Source organism: Lactuca virosa, chromosome 8 (assembly GCF_052849685.1).
Source record: "Lactuca virosa cultivar CGN04683 chromosome 8, Lactuca_virosa_CGN04683_v6, whole genome shotgun sequence".
NCBI lineage: Eukaryota > Viridiplantae > Streptophyta > Magnoliopsida > Asterales > Asteraceae > Lactuca > Lactuca virosa.
The window spans coordinates 302024414-302046918 of record NC_136433.1 but is presented as its reverse complement, the minus strand read 5'-3'; positions in this window follow the sequence as shown (position 1 = coordinate 302046918).

Below are 22505 nucleotides of genomic sequence, written 5' to 3'. Positions count from 1 at the left end.
ATATATATATATATATATATATATATATATATATATATATACGCCCAAAAGCCATTATAGAATGATATTGGTAGATAATATATGATACTAAAATGTCACACGACCAACAACTTGATGCATATATATTATTCATAATTATTTGATTCTTGATAAACAAATATATATCTTGTAATTAATTGTAAATTATTTATTTCATGAAAATATCAATTTTCAATGTTAAATATCAAAATATATTATAATATATTATAAGATTTGATTAATTATGTCATGTACATCTTTTTGGACCAAACGAGTTTGTTTGTCTTATATGAATTTATATATTTTATAAGTTATAAAAAATAATAAGAGTTTTTATAGAAAAACTAGTTTCTTCTTTTTATAAAATATTCAAAGAGACCATAAAAAGAAAAGAAGACATGCTTGCATTTATTTTATCAAAAAATCATGTTCTTACACTTGTAGCATTTTGTTGCTAGATGCATGGTGTCTTAAAGCATCAAGATTCAACGAATTTTGGATTAAGATGATTAAAAGGCTTCCATGTATCTCTTCTTTAGCTAGTTAAAAACCACGAAATTATGGGCTTCCCAACTGGATATTCTCTCTAATTTTTGTCTCTTAAAGTGTTAAGATCAAAGTAGGAACAAGTTCATACTTTACTTGAACTCTCCTCTAGAACAAAAGCTTTGTTTTGTTCTTAAAGGCTTAAGAGTATTATTATTACAAGAAGAAGACTAGTATCTTCTCAAGTTGAAGAATTGTTGGTGGATATATCTAGAAAGCTTCTATTTTTGTAGTTTATTACCATCTTTATCAACTACCTAATTGCAAAAAAACAAAAAAAAAAAACCAAAGTCTTCAAAGGTTGTAAACTTGTTCATTCCTTTGGTTATGTTTTAATCTTTCTAAACTTTGCAAAATGATCATTGGTGGGATAAAAAGGTTTAAGTTTATTTAAAACAAAATGCTTCCGTTTCTAATTTCATTAAATTTTTAGACTATAATTGAACTATTTTTGAATAAAAACCCAACAATTGGCATAAGAGCAATTTTTACAAGCTTAGTTAGATTATTTATAAGTTGATGAATCTTTGTTTTTGGAAAACATGGATGGTTTTCTCTTTGCAAGAAAAATCCATACATATTTTCTTTAACAACTTTATAATTGTTATTTTTTAGTGACAAAAGTTTACATGCCTTTTTTGTCACAAAAGTTGTTTTAGAAAAACCAAGAGTTGTTTTATATAACTTTGAGATAACTGATTGCCGAAAGGAACAAATCGCCGAAATGAAACAAGTCGAAAGAAAACAATTTGATGACCGCTAAAATGACACTTTTTCGTTCGGAAACTAATCAGCAGAATGAAACAAATCGCCGCCGCCGCATCGCGCGGGTACACTACTACTAGTATATATATATATATATATATATATATATATATATATATGATGTACATAAGCTAGTCTTGGACCCTAATGTTGTTGTTTTTGTTGATTTGTTTAAAATTGTTGTAATTATTTATTTATTCATATGGTATGTAATAATCAAATAATTAATTTTCTTTGTTTATTTTTGTAAGTAATAGATGATATAATTGATTTTGTACAAAAGTGTAACAAGAAATGAAGATGAAGCCATTTTTGAAGATCAAATTGGGCATTTTTAGCAACTTTTAAAGTGCATTTACAAATGCAACTTTTCTAAAAAGTGTTGTTGTTGGCCTAGTGCTTCATCAAATTCCTTATAGTATTGCTGCTAATGCAACATTTTCCTGTAGTGTTGCATGTTGTTGATTTTAAGCCCTTTCAAAAACTTTTCAACTTTTTGCAAGCGATGAATGTTTTCTCATGTGGGTGCTTCAACAACATTACTAGAAGTTTTTTGGTCCCTTTAGTGTCCCTTTAGTAATGGACTTGGCATGTTGTGATGGTTCACTAAATGTCATTAAATGGTTGGTTTATGCACATATGTTTTTGCATGTTTGTGTTGTTTTATATTTATGTTGTTATTATTATGTTATGGTTGATAATTTTTTTTTCAAATTATCAATAATATTTGAACATAAATAAATATCACAAAGGAGTTTGGTTTTTAATGAAATTTATCTTTTAACATAAGATGGTAAAAATAGTTTTAAAATAAACAAACCTTATCTATTAAAATTAGTAACCGGTAAAAATATAGGGATTATAATTATATAGGTTTAAAATAGATATTTATAAACTTATCAAACTTCAAAACATAATTGATAAAATAAATTTTTATTAAAAGGTTTACAAATGTTCTAAATCGTTCAATCGGTAAAATTTAATACTAGCTATTACTTTAAAATTTGATAGCGTCAATTTTATAAAACTGGATTTTATAAAAGAACATTGTTAAAATGTGATTTTACATAAATAAAAGATGTTTTTTAGAGTATATCATGGCTTATTGGATGCATGCAATAACCATGATTTAATATGTTTTTAATACGAGAATTATAAAACATCAAAGACCCCTTATAAACCTCAAATCTATGCAATTTGTTTTGAGAAACACTCATACATCTCATGATGCACTAGTGGGATAAAGGACACCTAACAGCTTAGTGTTATATTTTGATGGTCGGGGTGTATTCATAATTTCTATAACCAAGTTATAGGCTGATTACACAAGTTGTTCAAATTGGATGATTTGATCGGATATCTTTTGTGATAAAGGATACCTAAACAAGAGAGTTTCAATGCATAGATGGGATCAAACATGTCTAATTAAATTTTGTTATTAGCGGTCCCATAAACCTAGGAAGTATATATTAGTATATAATTGATAATCGATATCTACCTAGTTGGATTTAAATGAATGAGATAAAGGATACCTAACTATTTGTTTGTTTTGCAACTTGGATCCTAGACTTTTATAATTAATGTTTTTTAAAACTAAAAGTGTGTTAATTCTTGAAGATTAAATATTGAAAGTACTAAATGAATTTTGCTAAAGTTTTGTACATATAAATAATCTACTCTCATTACCATAAATTATCATTTGCTTAATGATATGAAAAACAATAACATTTAAAAGATACAATTTAATGAATGAGTTCATATTTTGAGAAACCAGAAATTGTACACTAATAAAGGACATATTCCTAAACAACTTGTTTTGAGTAATAGACCTAAACATGATACCTAGTAAAGTCATCACTATGATGCTTAAGATGCTTCTAACATCATACTAGGATGTTATGTTGGATTAGGTGTCTAAGCCCATAACTATAATTGGTATGTACTTGAATTGATAGCAACACAGTCCTTTTGGGTTGCCCTCAATCTAGCAACTGGACAAGGAAATTATGAAAGGAGAGATATTAATTTATAAGATTAATAAATTAATATATATAAATGATTTATTAATATGTTAAAAGATTAATATATTAATTAGAAATCATTATGTTTAATTAATAGTTAGCCAGAAATTAATCAGAATTAATTTTGGGGTTAAAAGTATTAATTGAAAGTGCAGGGACTAGTTTGCAATTATCTAATAGTCGAAGGCTCTAGAATCTCCTTAGAAGGAGGTGGACGAAATCTATAGGGGAAACCCTAAGGATTTCGTCCAAGGGGGCTTTGGATAAGGCCATTGGGTTTGCTTAAGCCCTAAGCAAAGGAGCATTAGGGTTTTCCCAAAACCCTAGATCCCTCAGCTATATAAGGAGCCTCCCAGCTCTCAAAATCGGTCACCACTTCTGGGAAGAAACCCTAGGCCGAAATTGCATACTCTCTCTACCCTCTCTCCTCCAAGTTTCCTTCTTGCTAGTTCTTGGGTGTGATTCCATTAGAGGCATTACATTTGTGGTGCTAGGCTTCCAAGAAGATCAAGATCAAGATCAAGAGGATTATCAATTGTTTGCTATAACAATTGAAAGGTATGTAACTCCTAAACCCTAGTTTGTTAATTTCGAAATTAGCCTCTCTCATCTACGGTTCTTGTTTGCAATTCAAAGTTGTATGTTCAATAGTTATAACATAGATCCAAAGTAGGTTGCATGTGAACTTAGGAATTGTTTTCTAGTTTATTTGTTTTATCTAAAACCCATCAGTGGTATCAGAGCCATTGTTTGTTTTAAATTGAATTGCTATAATTGTTGAATTGCAAATTAGGGTTTATAGCCATTAAACCCTAAAGTACACATTTTCGATTTTAGGGTTTTGGTTCAAAGGGTTTTCGAAAACCCTAGCCTCCAAAGAACCCTAATCGAAATTAGGGTTAGGGTTTTGAAAACCCTAGCCTCCTCCCTTTGAATTTCGAAATATGCCTAATAATTTTAGGGTTTCTTGTTTTGGATAATTGTTACTTGATTAGATTAATTGGATAATTATCCTTTACCCTAATTTTCGAAATTTAGAGGGATAAGGATTAGGATTAAATTAATTGATTAATTTGATTAGATAATCCTTACAAGATTTAATAAATTGATTAAAAGTTAATTAATAGATAAACATTAAATCTAGTAATTTGGTTTATTTTAAATTTAAATTAATAGTTTAATTTTCGAAATTTATATAAACCTTAAAGTTTTAAAAAGTTTAAAACATACCTTATATAGTTTCAATGTATCTCAAAAGAATTAGGAATTTCACTTCGTTTGTTTCGTCTAATGGTGGAATTGGTGAATCGTCATTCACCTACCTTTATGAAATTTACACTTGGATCTTGGCATCCCATTTCTAAGTTGTGAATCTTCATAGTTGGATCCTAACCTTGATATTATATCTTTGGGTTATTATATTGAGGTATCTTGAAATCTAACTAAAACTTTCTTTCTTTTCAGATGTCTACTCCTGGAAACACTTCTGCTTCATCCTCCTCCAACCAAAACTTCTCTTTGCTCAATATCTGCTCCAAAGTCGTTATGGATGGCTCTAACTATAACGATTGGATGTGCAACATCAAGATGGCGCTTCGTTTTGAGAACAAAGAATATGTTCTTGAAAAGGAGCTCAAAGAGCTTGATGAGTGAAAAGCTACTCCTGAAGAATATGCTGCATACAAGAAACATTACGATGATGCTACCAAGGTGGCATGCATCATGGTGGCAACTATGTCCCCAGAATTGCAGAGGTACTATGAGGACTACTGGCCTTTTGAGATGAACAAGGACCTTATGGAAAAGTACCATAAGCGAGCTCGTCAAGAAAAGTTTGAAGTAGTCAAGTCACTCATGGCTTGCAAGATGAAAGAAGGGGAGTCGGTTGTGTCACATGTGCAAAGAATGCAACGCTACATAAAGCGTTTGGTCACGCTCAACATTCACTTTGATGAGTAATTGGCCATTGACATGGTCTTGAACTCACTACCTGATTGTTATGGTCAGTTTATTCTAACTTACCATTTGAACAACACTGAGCAGACTCTGGCCCAATTGCACAACTTGTTGCAGACAGCTGAAGCAGGGATGAAGGGTAAAAGTATAGCCTCCACACCTGAAAGTGCCCTTGTCTTGGCTATTGGACAGGGAAAGGGGAAAAAGAGGAAAGGTCATCCTAAGCAAAACTGGAAGAGCAAGGCTCAAGCTGGGTCATCTGGTAATGGCCCAAAGGCTAAGCCTAATGCTACCACTCCCCATGTTTCTGATCCAAAAGAGGCCGTTTGCTTTTATTGCAATCAAAAGGGGAATTGGAAGAGATCTTGCCCACAATATCTGCAAGATATCAAAGATGGCAAAGTAAAGCCATCTTCGGCAGGTATTTACACTATTTCTTCTAATAACTCATTATCTTCTCGTTCATGGGTCCTTGATACAGGATGTGGTTTTCATATCTGTTCTGATTTGTAGGGGCTAAAGGAAAGTGAGGAGATAGAGCGAGGAAGGATAAACTTGATCATGGGAAACAGAAAGTCTTCACCAGTGACCAAGATCGGAGTTTATCAACTTTTGCTTAGTAATGATGTTAGATTAGATTTGATAAATTGTTGCTATTCGTCTAAGATGACGAGAAACATTATTTCATTTCATGCATTGTTCAGACAAGGTTTTAAATATTCTTTTAATGATTTGAATGGTTCAATTTCTGTTTATAAGAATGGTGTTTTTGTGTTTGAAGCTTTACCTTGTGATGGTGTGTATGAAACAGTGACTTGTGTTGATAGCTTAGGAAATAGTGTATTTAATATTGACTTGTCTAATAGTGTAGACAATGCATGCTTGTGGCATTGTCGTCTTGGACACATTAACAAGAAACACATAGCCCAACTCCAAAAGGATGGAGTGTTGGAATCATTTGACCTAAAGTCAGATGATATGTGTGAATCTTGTCTTTTGGGAAAGATGACAAAATCACCATTCACAGGGTCTTGTGAAAGAGGTGAAGGTCTGTTGGATCTCATACACACAGATGTGTGTGGGCCCTTCAGATCAACTACAAGGGATGCTAATCGATTCTATGTGACTTTCACTGATGATTATAACAGATATGGCTATATCTACTTAATCAAACATAAGTCAGAAACCTTTGAAAAGTTCAAAGAGTTTAAGCATGAGGTCGAAAATCAATTGGGCAGGAAGATAAAGATACTTAGATCCGATAGAGGCGGGGAGTATCTTAGTATCGAGTTCAACGACTATCTAAAAGAATGTGGGATAGTCTCACAATTGACTCCTCCTAGGACACCACAGTTAAATGGTGTAGCTGAGAGGCGTAATCGAACCTTGTTAGACATGGTTCGTTCTATGATGAGTGGTGCTTCGCTTCCTATTCACTTCTGGGGGTATGCCTTAGATACAGCCGCCCACATCCTCAATCTTGTCCCTACAAAGAAGGTTGCCAAAACACCTCACGAAATATAGACGAGGAAAGTTCCCACGTTGGCACATATTAAAGTCTGGGGTTGTGAAGCTTTCGTAAGACGAGAGACTCACGACAAGCTAGCAGCTAGAAGTGAGAAATGTGTTTTCATTGGTTACCCAAAGCAGTCTTTTGGATATTTGTTCTACAGACCAAGTGAAAACGTGGTCTTTGTAGCACGAAGAGGAGTCTTTCTGGAAAGAGAGCTCATATTCAAAGAGGACAGTGGGAGCACCATTGACCTTGAAGAAATTCGAGAGTTAGCCAATGAAGGAACCTTAGATGACACTAGCACTCAACCAGAGGAAACAGATCCTGTTGAACCAGTTGATAACTCATTACCTCTTCGAAGGTCCACTAGGGTGAGTGTGCCACCTGAGTTATATGGTTTTCATATTACCTCAGAAGGTGACACATTCATAAGTGATAGGACACTGGTAAATTTAGATGAACCAGTCACTTATAAGGAAGCAATGGCAGGCCCAGAGGCTTCCAAGTGGAAAGAGGCAATGGACAGCGAGATTAAGTCCATGTATGACAACTAAGTTTGGAATTCGGTTGATAGTGCACCAGGTCGTAAGACAGTTGGGTGCAAATGGATCTTCAAGAAGAAGACAGACATGGATGGAAATGTGCACACATTCAAGGCTCGACTGGTTGCAAAAGGTTTCACTCAAACCCCAGGGGTTGACTATGATGAGACTTTTTCGCCAGTAGCTAAGATTAAGTCTATTAGGATATTGCTCGCCATAGCTGCCTTTCATGACTATGAAATCTGGCAGATGGATGTCAAGACTGCTTTCCTTAACGGGAAGTTGGCTGAGGATGTTTATATGAATCAGCCAGAGGGTTTTTTTTTTGATGCAAAGTTTCCCAATAGAGTGTGCAAGCTTGAGAAATCCATTTATGGATTGAAACAAGCATCTCGCAGCTGGAATCTTTCCTTCCATGAGAAAGTCAAAGAATTTGGTTTCTCTAGAAGTGAAGATGAGTTTTGTGTGTATATCAAGGCTAGTGGGAGTATAGTAACTTTTCTGGTGTTATATGTGTTGGATTAATGTCTAAGTCCATAACTATAATTGGTAAGACTTGACTCGACCCGGCATGGTCCATTTGGGTTGCATGGCATCATGCATTTGGATAGACTATAATGAGAGAAATAACACTTAAGGTTGGTTAATATATTATAAGTTCTAATATATTAATAGGGTTATTTAATTAGTATTGATCAAGAATTAATTTGGAATTAATTAAGTGATCAAAAGGAGACTAATTAAATATATGGGTTGATTGTGTAAATCATTCATTCTTATATATGTGGGCTTGTGATCCAAGATTTCTTATGTTGGACTAAGTCCATGGGGTGACCCATGGATACTCCATGGAGGTTAAAATCCATGGAGCATAAGGAATGGGTAAAGTTATGAGTTACATGGTGTAACCCTAATAGCCACCATATAAAAGAATCCCATGGCTCAAGAAATCGAGCACTAATGTGTGAATATGAGGGCTAGACGATTTCAAGGAGTGTTCCATTTCTCTCAAGTCATTCCATGTGCATTTGGTGTTGTGTGAACCATTTGAGGTGTCACACTTGGGGCACTAGACACTCAAGCTTCATGGAGACAAGCTACATCAAACAAAGGTATGTATTCTATCCATTTGATTACCCAAGTATCAACTATTGTATGCTAGATAGGGTAATACCTTGGAAAGTTCATAATTGCATGTATAATAGAGAAAACATAGATCCAAGGTATATAGGGTTGCATGTACACTTAGGAGTGTTAGAATGCGCAAAACCCATCAGTGGTATCAGAGCCAAGGCTTGTTTTCTTGTTATACTTGCAAAATTAGCTGAAAAATCGAATTGTATTAGTTTAAAAGTTATGCTAATTACTTGGAAAAAAAATTTGATGTGAATTATCTTTGTTCATATGAGTTTATTAGATTAATAGAAAAGTTAATTGATTATGTGTTTTCAATCCATTTTAATCTAAGAGTTGATTCTAAAATGTGTTTTTGTAACTTGTCCTCAAGTTATATGAAAAGTCACATTTAAGTTTCATAAAACTCATAAAAAGTTGGCAATGGTTACAAAAATTAAGAGTCTTGTCCTCATTAAATGGTTTTATGACTCCATAACTTGTCCTCAAGTTATGGAGGTTCAAGAGTCACTTCATTAAATGATAAAATGTGTAATCTTAATTAGTTCCATAAGTTACAAAAATAAAGAAAAGTTACATTCTTTTATTAGTTTAAAGTCTTCCATAACTTGTCCTCAAGTTATGGAACTTGAAGAGTTTTTTTTTTATTTAAAACTACTTTAAACACATAAGTTATGGAATTAATTAGTTTTGAATATTTTCAAAACTTGCCCTCAAGTTTTGGAATTTGTAAAGTTTTCCCCATGAATACTTTAATTCCAAGTTAGCCCTTAGAATTTTAAAAGTTAAAATTCAACCCTTATACTTTATAGTATTATAAGTTAATAATAAATATATGTATAAGAGCAACTCAGTCTTACCGTTAGTAGGCCTCTTGAGAGAAACTTGAACACTCCTTGAAATCGTCTAGCCCTCACACTCACACATTAGTGTACGATTTCTTGAGCCATGGGATTCTTTTATATGGTGGCTATTAGGGTTACACCATGTAACTCATAACTTTACCCATTCCTTATGCTCCATGGATTTTAACCTCCATGGAGTATCCATGGGTCACCCCATGGACTTAGTCTAACATAAGGAATCTTGGATCACAAGCCCACATATATAAGAATGAATGATTTACACAATCAACCCATATATTTAATTAGTCTCCTTTTGATCACTTAATTAATTCCAAATTAATTCTTGATCAATACTAATTAAATAACCTTATTAATATATTAGAACTTATAATATATTAACCAACCTTAAGTGTTATTTCTCTCATTATAGTCTATCCAAATGCATGATGCCATGCAACCCAAATGGACCATGCCGGGTCGGGTCAAGTCTTACCAATTATAGTTATGGACTTAGACATTAATCCAACAGTCTCCCACTTGGATAAGTCTAAAACTATTATTGTGTATGACTTTAGGAACCGATCAGCAATCGTAGCTCTCAAAAGCTTCTGTCGAACTCTGACCTTGTCGATGAACTCTGACCTTTGTCAATGACTTGTCCATTAGATAAGGGATCATATATTCCTCCATTCTAGATATCATATGGACTGAGACATGGATTATCAATCATTCTCTCTGTCTATTTGTTGTTTCCCGATTTCCGATTCATGATGACTGACTGATTGAACAAATCAAATCAGTCCTGGCTTGGCCAAGCACTCACATGTATCATCTTTAAATCATCGAGGGGCCCACATATATCGCTTTTATCCCGAAGGTAAAAGGAATGGATAAACTTCGACTCATATGGCTTGTTCTACTACTTGTTGAATCATACACAAAGGCACGTTTTATAACATCGAGTTACCAATGCGTTTTCGTGCAATCAATGTCTAACCAACTCATAGTAACAACTCATATCTCTAGGTTTGAAGAATATAAGATATTATCGTCTCATGATCACTCGTGATAAAATCCATGAAGTGATTCAAATGAGCGCGGGTTGAATCCAATACTCAGAACTTATGAGCACTCATGAGTGTTGTAGTACCACTTTGTCCACCAACTTGGACCTCTACAAACCAACCCATGACAGTCTTGATTCATATCTACTTCCAACATATGACCGACTGTGGATGGTTTGAATAACTTAATCATTCAGGAAGAGCAACTTAGTTATTCTGGAAGTCAAAACATGCAAAGTGAAACACAAGAATAAATGAATCAAATATGGTATCAAACCCTATGAATATAAATAAACACTTTTATTTATCACCATACTGATTACTCATTATTCATTGTTTCGGTTTTATCAACTTTATACTTGAATTTAAAACAATAGTTGTCCCATGCTCCAAGCATGTACACTATGTTTTCTAAACACTAGTCATGCCATACACCAAGTATGCATACTATGTTTGTCTATGATCTTTACTTTGTAAAATAGATCAATTGAACATCACTCCAATGATCCTCTTTTCACAGTCCCAAATCCTTACTGCAAATGCAAGAATTCCAAATTCATGCCATTTACTGAAATCTGTTAGATTCTAAACTTATATGCATTGATCCTCTTAATGATTATGCACAAAGTCAGAAAGACTTGACAACAATCATTACAGCGCATTCCAAAGGAGATCAGCTCCTTGGAAACATCCTTCTTTCATTAAGTTTCCTAATCTTACACAGATTGAATAATTTCTAACTTTGAAACATTTCCATATTCCATTTTGACTATCACTTCTGAACAAGAGTTGCCTCCTTACAGATTATGTCAATATGGTCCTTCCAGAATTAACATTATACTTCCAACTGTCCTTGAGCAACCAATCTTTGGTAAACCTTAGATTGTCCTCGACAATTGCTTAATCATTTTAGTCATATCCAATTCTAGACCTTTTCCCTTCATAATGCCCCAGGCATTTGGAAAATTTTAGAAAGGATGAATATAGCACATGTACTCGATCCTATATCCGAAGCATATGGGACACGATTCATGATGTCTCACATAAAGACTAAACCAGTCTTTTGCTATAATATTTCCATTTCAATTTGCCAAGTTCTCAAAATTCAGATTATGAAAAGGGATGCCGTAATCATAATCGAATTTTAGAACGCAAATAATGGACCCATATATAGAATTTCCTTATGTTGAGCCATTCCAACATGAAATTCATATATATATCCTTGATTAAATACGATTAAAATCTCAATCTAAGCTTTTAGAATTGAAATGAAGTATAATTTCCTCTCCCTTAATTACAGCAAAACAACTTTTTCACCCCCTGCAACCTCACGAATTGAAACTTTTGTTTTCTATAATTAACATTGCTAACTTGCAACCTTTGTCATAATTATCATGCTCCCACTAACATGATGATTATTAGCATAACACTTATGCTCCCACTAGCTTTGACATGTACTCAGAACTCAGCTGACTTTCTTACCAAAGTTCAGATTTCTGATACTAGATTTTTTTGATAAAACTTTATCAAAATCATACACCTCTCTTAGATAGCTCACATGTGTGTCTAAACAATTTTAGAACTATGAAAAGGGATGCCGTAATCATAGTCTCAATTGTTTAGACCTTTGCCACTTCTCACAAGTCCATGTTAGTGTGCCGGTAAACCACACACGCTCCACTAACGACTTTGAGAATGCAAATATCACAATTGCTATCTAGCTAAAATCTACTTAGTGAAAGTGTTTCCTCACCATCATTTTCATGAATAGGAGAGAAACCTTATGACACTTAGATTTAATAGTGTATGTGTTCTTATCCATGTGAATTTGTCAAAACCATAATCACAAGACAAGGTTAGTGACAAATCCAAACTCATATTGATTAAACTTGTGCAATCTTAAATTCTTGCCATTTGGCAGCTCAGGTGCCTGCCATTGCTTCCAAGTAGTTGTGCAACCAATTGAGAACTCTCAGAACTCCTATGAAAAGCCAACTTGAATAGGCACACAAATTTCAACACGATAGGTTATAAACCTCAAGTCGTGTGCTAGTGAAGGACTTTAGGTTTTATTCTTGCTTAAGTCTTGAAACTTTCAAGAGCTTTAAGACTCCCACTGTCCTCTTGACATATAAGACTCCCTTGTCAAATATTCAAGAGATAGTGCAGATTCTTTATCAAGACTAACACTTTACACAATTGGCCTAAGTTGGTCTCTGTTTTATCCAAAACATCACAACTTACCAATTTCAAATGTACAAGAGTAGATAACCTTTTACTCTTACATTTGACTAGTGTTAACAAACCCTCTTTAAGATATGTCACTCAAGTTACAATCTTGGAGTATGACTCTAAGAATTGTTTTGGAACGAAGTATGACTCATCTTTTTGATTTAACCATTTCAACAATTCATGACTCCTCTTCTTAGTCATAAGAATGCACTAAGATGACTTTAGATGACCAATTGTGATATGGTATCTTAATCATTAAGATGATCATAAACATGATACTAAAGTACTCTCCCATCTTTTCAGATTTGAGAAACTTTTATCTTTCTGCCATACTTTGATTCTTCTTATTCGTTCTGTCTCACATTGAAACTTCTCCAATGCTACAGACTTATACTTAAACTTATAAGTATAACCATATTTACTGAACTTAAGTAAATCATGACGAATAGTCTTCTTGATCTTTTGTGGTGGACTTGATGTTGGGTTTTGAGCATTCTAGCACTTCCTAAGTGTACATGCAACCCTATTAAACCTTGGATCTATGTTTGTCTAAGATACATGCAAAATATTATTTTCCAAGGTTTATAACCTATCTAGCATGGCATGGGGTACTTTTAAACATAAAAGAACTAGATGAGTTACATACCTTTTGTTGATTGTTGATTCCTTGGAGTTTGAGAGCCAAGCACCAATAATGTGAATGCCTCAAATGGAAATCACAAATCACCACAAACTTGGAAAAATGTATGAGAGAGTATACTAACTCTTGATTTTGGCCACCACACTTACACACACATTAGTGTCTTTTTCATGCAACATAAGCTTGTTTATATAGTGTACATGGTTAGGGTGAAACCCTAATAACCCATGTCTTTTCCTCTTCCAAGGATCCATGGGTTAAAAGCTCCATGGATCATCCATGGACTTCCATATAAGCTTAGCCCATTAACAAATGAGCATTAGCCCACACCATATAAATACAATAGCCCATGATTTAATTAGTCTTCCTTTTAATCACTAAATCAATTCATAATTGATTCAAGATTAAAACTAATTAAATAACATGACTTTATATTAATATATTATAACTTATAATATATTAATAAATCGTAAGTATACAATTCTCATAAAATTATCCATAAACAGTTTGGGTGAAGTGCAACCCAAATGGACCATGCCGGGTCGGGTCAAGTATATACCAAATAAGTTATGGACTTAGACACCTTATCCAACAGTCTCCCACTTGGATAAGTCTAATAACTGTATTTGCGTATGTTACTTCAGGAACCAACCAGCAATCGTAGCTCTCGAAAACTCTGTTGAACTATGAAGCGCCATTTTAGATAAGTGATCATATAATCCTCTGTTCTCATGATATCAGCCAGACAAATACATGGAACAACATCGTACTTATTGTCCAGCAGTTTGTTTCCCGATTTTGCGATTTGTTTGACAAAGAACTAAATTGAACACATCAATTAGGTTCTGACCGGGCCCGATACATAGGTCAAAACAAAATCATCGGGGGGCCCAGATATCGCTTCTAATCCTCCAAGGACTAGAAGGAACAGATAAACTTCGACTCATATACTTGTTTCTACTACTTGTTGAATTATACACAAAGGCACGTTTTATAACATCAAGTTACTGATGCGTTTACGTGCAATCAATGCACAACCAACTCATAGGTAACAACTCATATCTCTAGGTTTGAAGACTTATATGATATTACCGTCTCACGATCACTCGAGATAAATTCCATGAAGTGATACAAGTGAGCGTGGGTTGAATCCAATACTCATAACTTATGAGCACTCATGAGTGTTGTAGCCATGTCCAACATCTTAGACCTCTACAACCAACTCATGACAGTCTTGATTCATATCTACTTCCAACATATGACCGACTGTGGATGGTTTGAATAACTTAATCATTCGGAAAGAATAACCTAGTTATTATGGAAGTCAAAACATGCAAAGTGAAACACAATAATAATCGAATCCAATATGGTCTCAGAACCCTTTTGAATATAAATAAAACCACCTTTTATTTATCACCATATTGATTACACATTATTCATTGTATAATGTTTCAAATAATCAACTTAATACTTGAACAAAAACAACAGTCGTCCCATGCTCCTAGCATGTACACTTTGTTTTTCTAAACAATAGTTATGCCATACTCCAAGTATGCACACTATGTTTGTCTATGATCTTTACTTTGTGAAATAGATCAATTGAACATGATTCCAATGATGCTCATTTCACAATCCCAAATCCTTATTGTAAATGTAAGAATTCCTAATTCCTACCATTTACCAAAAAAACTGTTAGATTTTAAACTTATATGCACTGATCCTCTCGTAATGATTATGCACAAGGTCACCAAAACCTTGTCATCAGTCATTACAGAGGATTCCAAAGGAGATCAACTCTATGGAAACGAACTCTCATATTCAAAGTACATTGCTTTGAACATCCTTCTTGCATAAATGTTTCTAACTTTCTCATAGATTCTTAATATCCAACTCCCAATATGGAAAATTTCCATATTCCTATTTTGATTATCATATCTGAACAAGAGCTACCTCTTTTCAGAATATATCCATATGGTCCTTCCAAAATTTAACACTATACTTCCAACTGTCCCTGAGCAACCAATCTTTGGTGAGCCTTAGATAGTCCTCGACAATTGCTTAATCATTTTAGTCTTATCCAATTCTAGACTTTTCCCTTCTTAATGCTCTGAGCATTTGGAAAATTTAGAAAGGATGAATATTATAGCACATGTGACCGATCCTATACCTGAAGCATATGGGACACGATTCATGATGTCTCACATAAAGACCTGATACTAGATCAGTCTTTTGCTACAATATTTTTTATTTTCCATGTTTTCAAAAATCGACTATGAAGAGGGATGTCGTGATCATAATCGAATTTGAGAACGCAATATATATAGAATTTCCTTATGTTGAACCATTCCAACATAAAATTCATATATATATCCTTGACTAAAGATGATTAAAACTCAATCTAAGCTTTTAGAATTGAAATGAAGTATAATTTCCTCTCCCTTAATTATAGCAAAACAACTTTTTCAACCCCTACAACTTTACGAATTGAAACTTTTGTTTTTCTATAATTAACATTGCTAACTTGCAACACTAAACATAATAATCATGCTCCCACTAACATGATGATTATCAGCATAACACTTATGCTCCCACTAGCTCTGACATATTTCCAGAAATCAGCTGGACTTCTGAAATTTAGATTCGTACACCCTTTCTTAGATAGCTCACATGTGTGTCTAAACAATTTCCAGAACTATGAAAAGGGATGCCGTAATCATAGTCTTAATTGTTTAGACCTTTGCCATTTCTCACAAGTCCATGTTAGTGTGTCGGTTAACCACATACGCTCCACTAACGACTTTGAGAATGCAAACATCACAATTGTTATCTACTTAAAATCTTCTTAGTGAAAGCATTTCCTCACCATCATTTTCATGAATCGGAGAGAAACCTTATGACACTTAGATTTTATGGTGTATGAGTTCCTATCCATGTGAATTTGTCAAAACCATAATCACAAGACTAGGTTAGTAACAAATTCAGCCTTACATGGATTGAACTTGTTCAATCTTAATTTCTTGTCATCTGGTAGCACAAGGCCCACCAATGCTTCCAAGTTGTTATGCACACAGTTTAGAACTAACAGAACTCATATGCATAGTCAACTTAATAGGAACAGACACAGAAACAAGAATTATGTCAACTTAATAGGTTTCAAACCTTAAGTCGTGTGCTAGTGATAAAACTCAGGTTTTACTCTTGATTAAATCTTGAAATCCTTTCAGGATCTTTAAGACTCCCACTGTCCTCTTGACATATAAGTTTCCCTAGTCAAGAACTATTCCTTGACAAAACAAATATTCAAGGGATAGTGCAGATTCTTATCAAGATAAACACTTCACACAATTGGTCTTAGTTGGTCTTTGTCTTATCCAAGACATCACAACTTACCAATTTCAAATGTACAGGAGTAGAAAACATTTTACACTACATTTGATAAGTGTTTTAAACCTTACTTTATGTCACTCAATGTTACAATCTTGGATTATGACTCTAAGAGTTGTTTTGGAACGAAGTATGATCCATCTTCTTGATTTTAACCATTCCAATAATTCATGACCCCTCATCTTAGTCATAACAATGTACTAAGATGTCCTTCGAGTATGAATTTGTGATATGGTTTCATAATCATTAAGATGATCATAAAAACATGTATGATCCATCTTTTGATTTTAACCATTCCAACAATTCATGACCCCTCATCTTAGTCATAACAATGCACAAAGATGTCCTTAGAGTATGAATTTGTGATATGGTTTCATAATCATTAAGATGATCATAAAAACATGATACTAAAGTACTCTCCCATCTTTTCAGATTTGAGAAACTTTTATCTTTCTGCCAAATTTGATTCATCTCATCCGTTCTGCCATACATTGAAACTTTTCCAATGTTACAGAATTATACTTAACCTTATAAGTATAACCATATTTACTAATCTTTAGTAAATCATGACGAATTGATCTTTGTGGTGGACCTTGACCAGCACACACCCAGTGTACCTAATTCCTTAGTCCTTCAATTGACTCACATATGCATGTGATCAATGAATTAGTCTCAATTTTACAAAGATGAAAATTCTCATTCATCATACAATACAACTTGTATGATTCCAAGTTTCTGTCTAACTGAAGCTTGGGTGATGAGAACCTTTCCTCATTTGGTAAATTCAGACACTACCACATATGAGAGAATCAAACTCATATTTCCAATATTGCTAGAAACATACAAACATCAATTTTCCATAAATGCCATTGTAAGGGGATATAATATAAAATAAACTAAACAAAACTTTTATTTCTTTATTAAAATGCGGAAAAATATTCCTTACAATGCAACTTTAAATGAAAACTATGCTATTACATATTTCTTAGCAATCTATCATAACTTTTAAGTAGTGGCTCAAAATCCGATCCTCGAACCATGCGATAGAAATCCATCTTCGTGATCAGATTCAACACACTCTTCTTTTAACCTTCCTTTTGCTCGATCCTGCTAAACATCAAGATGCAACCTAGTCACATCATGTAATAAGAATCAACAATTAGGAATTTTAACAAAGTTAGATAGTGGACTTACCTGAAGCCGAGTCAAACATTTTGTCTCTACTTGCTTTCAAACATTTCAGGTATTCAGGGCAGCTTCGCTTCCAATGTCCCTTCTCATGACAATAAAAACATATAGACTCTTTGGGAATGGTACATGAGACAATCACAGACTTAGCCTTTCCCTTTACCTTTTGGTCAACCGGGTTGACCAAGGCCGATCCCCTTTCATTGGGAAGAGAAAGCTTTTCTGGACTTCCAATGTTACCATTGTCCATGTCCATGGAAGTTTGAGAAATAGATTTTCCATCAATATTTGCTTGACCATTGCGCCAAATCATTGCTGATTCAGCAGCAACAAGCAAATAAGAAAGATCTATTAGGGTTATGTCAGGATCTGCCATATGGTAGTCTTTAATAAACTCACCATACGACTCAGGAAGTGACTGAAGAACCCAGTCAACATCGAACTTCCTTGAAATAACAGCACCCAACATTCTCAACCTGTCTATGTGTGACTTCATTCCTAAGACATGAGTGCACACAGGTCTTCCATCTTTATGTTTCATTTCTAGTAGAGCTTGAGTGATCTTGAACCTTTCAAGTCTTCGGGCTTGTGGGTCAGGGAGAATAAATAGAGGAGGTGGGGGGAGTGAAGCATGATGTTGAGGGACATCATCTTCAAGAAGAAAGCTTGTTTCAAGTGATTTGGGAAGATCATAGTTGTCTGAACCAGACATCTACAATGGGAGAAAATCAAGTTAGTTGATTCAAGTCCTTAATATAACACCCAATATGAAATATTAAGGCTAGGACCCAACACAATATTTTATAACTTGGAAGAGGGATGCCGTAATCCAAGCTATAAAATATTTGAAGGTAGGTGAATGATGATTCACCAATTTCCACCATGAAAAACGAAATAATTTATTAGGTTTTAATTGGATTTGAAACTCCTAGATCTTTTGAGATTCATTGAACTTTTCAATGGCATGTTTCAATCTCGATTGTGCCCTTCAGGTTTTGTGACTGGGATGCCGAGGATCACAAAACAAGGTGTGAATAACCATGCAAACTCACTTGGTACCCTTAATATTATCACCTAATCGATGTGCCGGTTAACCACACACGCTCCACCGATCTATGATAAACATTAAGTCACCCTTCGTGATCCTTACTAGTCCAAGTTAGTGTGCCGGTTAACCACACACACTCCACCAACGACTTGGTAAGGTACAAAGTGTGAATTTCATGGGTTAGCACCATATTCACATTTTCCTAAAGTAACTAAGATTGGGAATTTATAAAAGGTTTAGTTACTTTATAATATTCATTATACTTTTAATGAGAATTTAAAGTCATTGTCCTACCCGTTCAGCTAACGACCCTCCACCGATCAAGGAAGCGGTGGGTGAGAATGGACACCCATTAAGTTGCCATTTTATAGGCAACAACCTTATACCCCCCTTATAGACCGACTTCGTGAATGAGGCCTACTAACGGTAAAACGACTTGATCTTATACATATATATAATAATTAACCATTAATGTTATAAATAGTATAAGGGTTGAATTTTAACTTTTAAAACTCTAAGGGTTTGGAATTAAAGTTTATTAAAGTGTGTGAAACTTTACAAATTCCAAAACTTGAGGGCAAGTTTTGTAACTATCCAAAACTTTTCATTTCATAACTTATGAATTAAAGGTTCATAAAAATGAAGACTCTTCATTTTATGTAACTTATGTGTTTTAAGTGTGTGTTTAAAAGAAGTGACCTTTGGATATCCATAACTTGAGGACAAATTATGGACTCCATTAAAACACATAAATGATCAAGAATTAATCCTAAACAATTCAGCAAATAATTCCTATCATCTTCTAAATTCATAAGAACATGAACATGATCATCAAAGTTTCAAGAATTATATGAACACATACAAAGCATGAAATTTTGATATAAGCTATTGTAAATGGATTAGAACTACCATTACACCAACTAAAACAAGTTTTAAAACACCAAAACAGTTTAGGGTAATGTTTCTAGTCCATTTCCAGCAGCAAAAGTCGAAAATCTGCATTCTGAGGCTCCTACTCGTCGAGTGCACGAACCTACTCGGCGAGTAGGATGAGTTTACACATGAACTCGGCGAGTCCCCCCATGGACTCGGCGAGTTCATCAGTCAGACAACAAAAAATCGACTTTTTATCACTATTTTGCATCAAGTATCAAACAAACAAGCCTAGGCTCTGATACCACTGTTGGGTTTTGAGCATTCTAGCACTTCCTAAGTGTACATGCAACCCTATTAAACCTTGGATCTATGTTTGTCTAAGATACATGCAAAATATTATTTTCCAAGGTTTATAACCTATCTAGCATGGCATGGGGTACTTTTAAACATAAAAGAACTAGATGAGTTACATACCTTTTGTTGATTGTTGATTCCTTGGAGTTTGAGAGCCAAGCACCAATAATGTGAATGCCTCAAATGGAAATCACAAATCACCACAAACTTGGAAAAATGTATGAGAGAGTATACTAACTCTTGATTTTGGCCACCACACTTACACACACATTAGTGTCTTTTTCATGCAACATAAGCTTGTTTATATAGTGTACATGGTTAGGGTGAAACCCTAATAACCCATGTCTTTTCCTCTTCCAAGGATCCATGGGTTAAAAGCTCCATGGATCATCCATGGACTTCCATATAAGCTTAGCCCATTAACAAATGAGCATTAGCCCACACCATATAAATACAATAGCCCATGATTTAATTAGTCTTCCTTTTAATCACTAAATCAATTCATAATTGATTCAAGATTAAAACTAATTAAATAACATGACTTTATATTAATATATTATAACTTATAATATATTAATAAATCGTAAGTATACAATTCTCATAAAATTATCCATAAACAGTTTGGGTGAAGTGCAACCCAAATGGACCATGCCGGGTCGGGTCAAGTATATACCAAATAAGTTATGGACTTAGACACCTTATCCAACACTTGACCAGTGCACAAGAATGTGTACTCGATCCCTTAGTCCTTTCCTTATTCACATAAGGAATTAGTCTTAATTTTCCAAGCTGAAAGTTCTCATTCATCATACTATACAACTTGCATGATTCCAAGTTTCGGTCCAATTGAACCTTGGGTGATGAGAATCTTTCCTTATTTGGTAATATTAGACACTACCACAACTGAAAGAATCAAATCCATTTTTCCAATATTGCTATCAGTGGAATCTTATAAGCAACAACTTTTCACAAATGCCATTGTAAGGATACTTAAAATAAATAAAATCAAAACCTTTTTGTTTTATTTTAAAACTTTGCGGAAAAACTTATCCTTACAATCCATATGAAAACCTTGTTGTTATCTATTCCTAAGCAATATAAATATCATAACTTTTAAGTAATAGCCCAAAATTCTGATCACCGAACCATGCGATTGAAATCCATCTTCGCGATCAGAATCAGCATGTACTTAATAGAGTTAGACAATGGACTTTACCTGAAGTAGAGCCAAACTTATTGACTTTAACATCCTTAGGTAAATTTGGCAGCTTCGTAACCAATGCCCCTTCCTTTGGCAATAGTTACCTATGGACCCTTGATAATGGGACCATCTCAGACTTCGCCTCTCTCTTTACCATTGGGTCAACCGAGTTGACTATGGCCGATCCCTTTCCATTGGGAAGAGAGAGCTTTACTGGATATCCAATGTCATCATTGTCAATGTCCATAGCGTTTTAGGAAGTTGATCTTAGCAAATAGATAAGATCATTAAGGGTCTTGTCTTAGTCTGTTTCATAGGATTCCCAAAAGAACTCACTATGTGACTTAGAAAGTAGTTGAGCCACCAACTTTCTCAAGACTTTGACACCCAACTCTCCCGGCTTGTCAATATGTGACTACATCTCCAAGATGTGATCACACCTAGACCTTGCCTTGCCAATAGGGCTTGAGTGACCTTAAACTTTTTAGGAACTTGTGGGTTAGGGAGAATAATTGGAGGAGGTGAAAGAAGTATGATATCCATGGGACATCATCTTCATTTAGGAAAGCTTGTTTCAAGAGATTTGGGAAGATCATAAATGTCTAGACCAGACATCTTTTTGGGAGATATTCAAGATAGTTGATTTAAAGTCCTTAATATGACACCCAATATGAAATATTAAGGCTAGGACCCAACAAACTATTTTATAACTTAGAAGAGGGATGCCGTAATCCAAGCTATAAAATATTTGAAGGTAGGTGAATGACGATTCACCAATTTCCACCATGAAAAACGAAATAATTTATTAGGGTTTAATTGGATTTGAAAGTCCTAGATCTTTGAGATTCATTGAACTGTTCAAAGGCATGTTTCAATCTCGAGTGTGCCCTTCAGGTTTTGTGACTGGGATGCCGAGGATCACAAAACAAGGTGTGAATAACCATGCAAATATACTTGGTACCCTTAATATTTACCCCTTAATCAGTGTGCCGGTTAACCACACACGCTCCACCGATACTATGATAAATATTAAGTTACCCTTTGCCTACCTTGTTAAGTCCAGGTTAGTGTGCCGGTTAACCACACACGCTCCACTAACGACTTAAGCAAAGTGCAAAGTGTAATTTCATGGGTTAGCACCAAATTCACATTTTCCTAAGTAACTAAGATTGGGTATT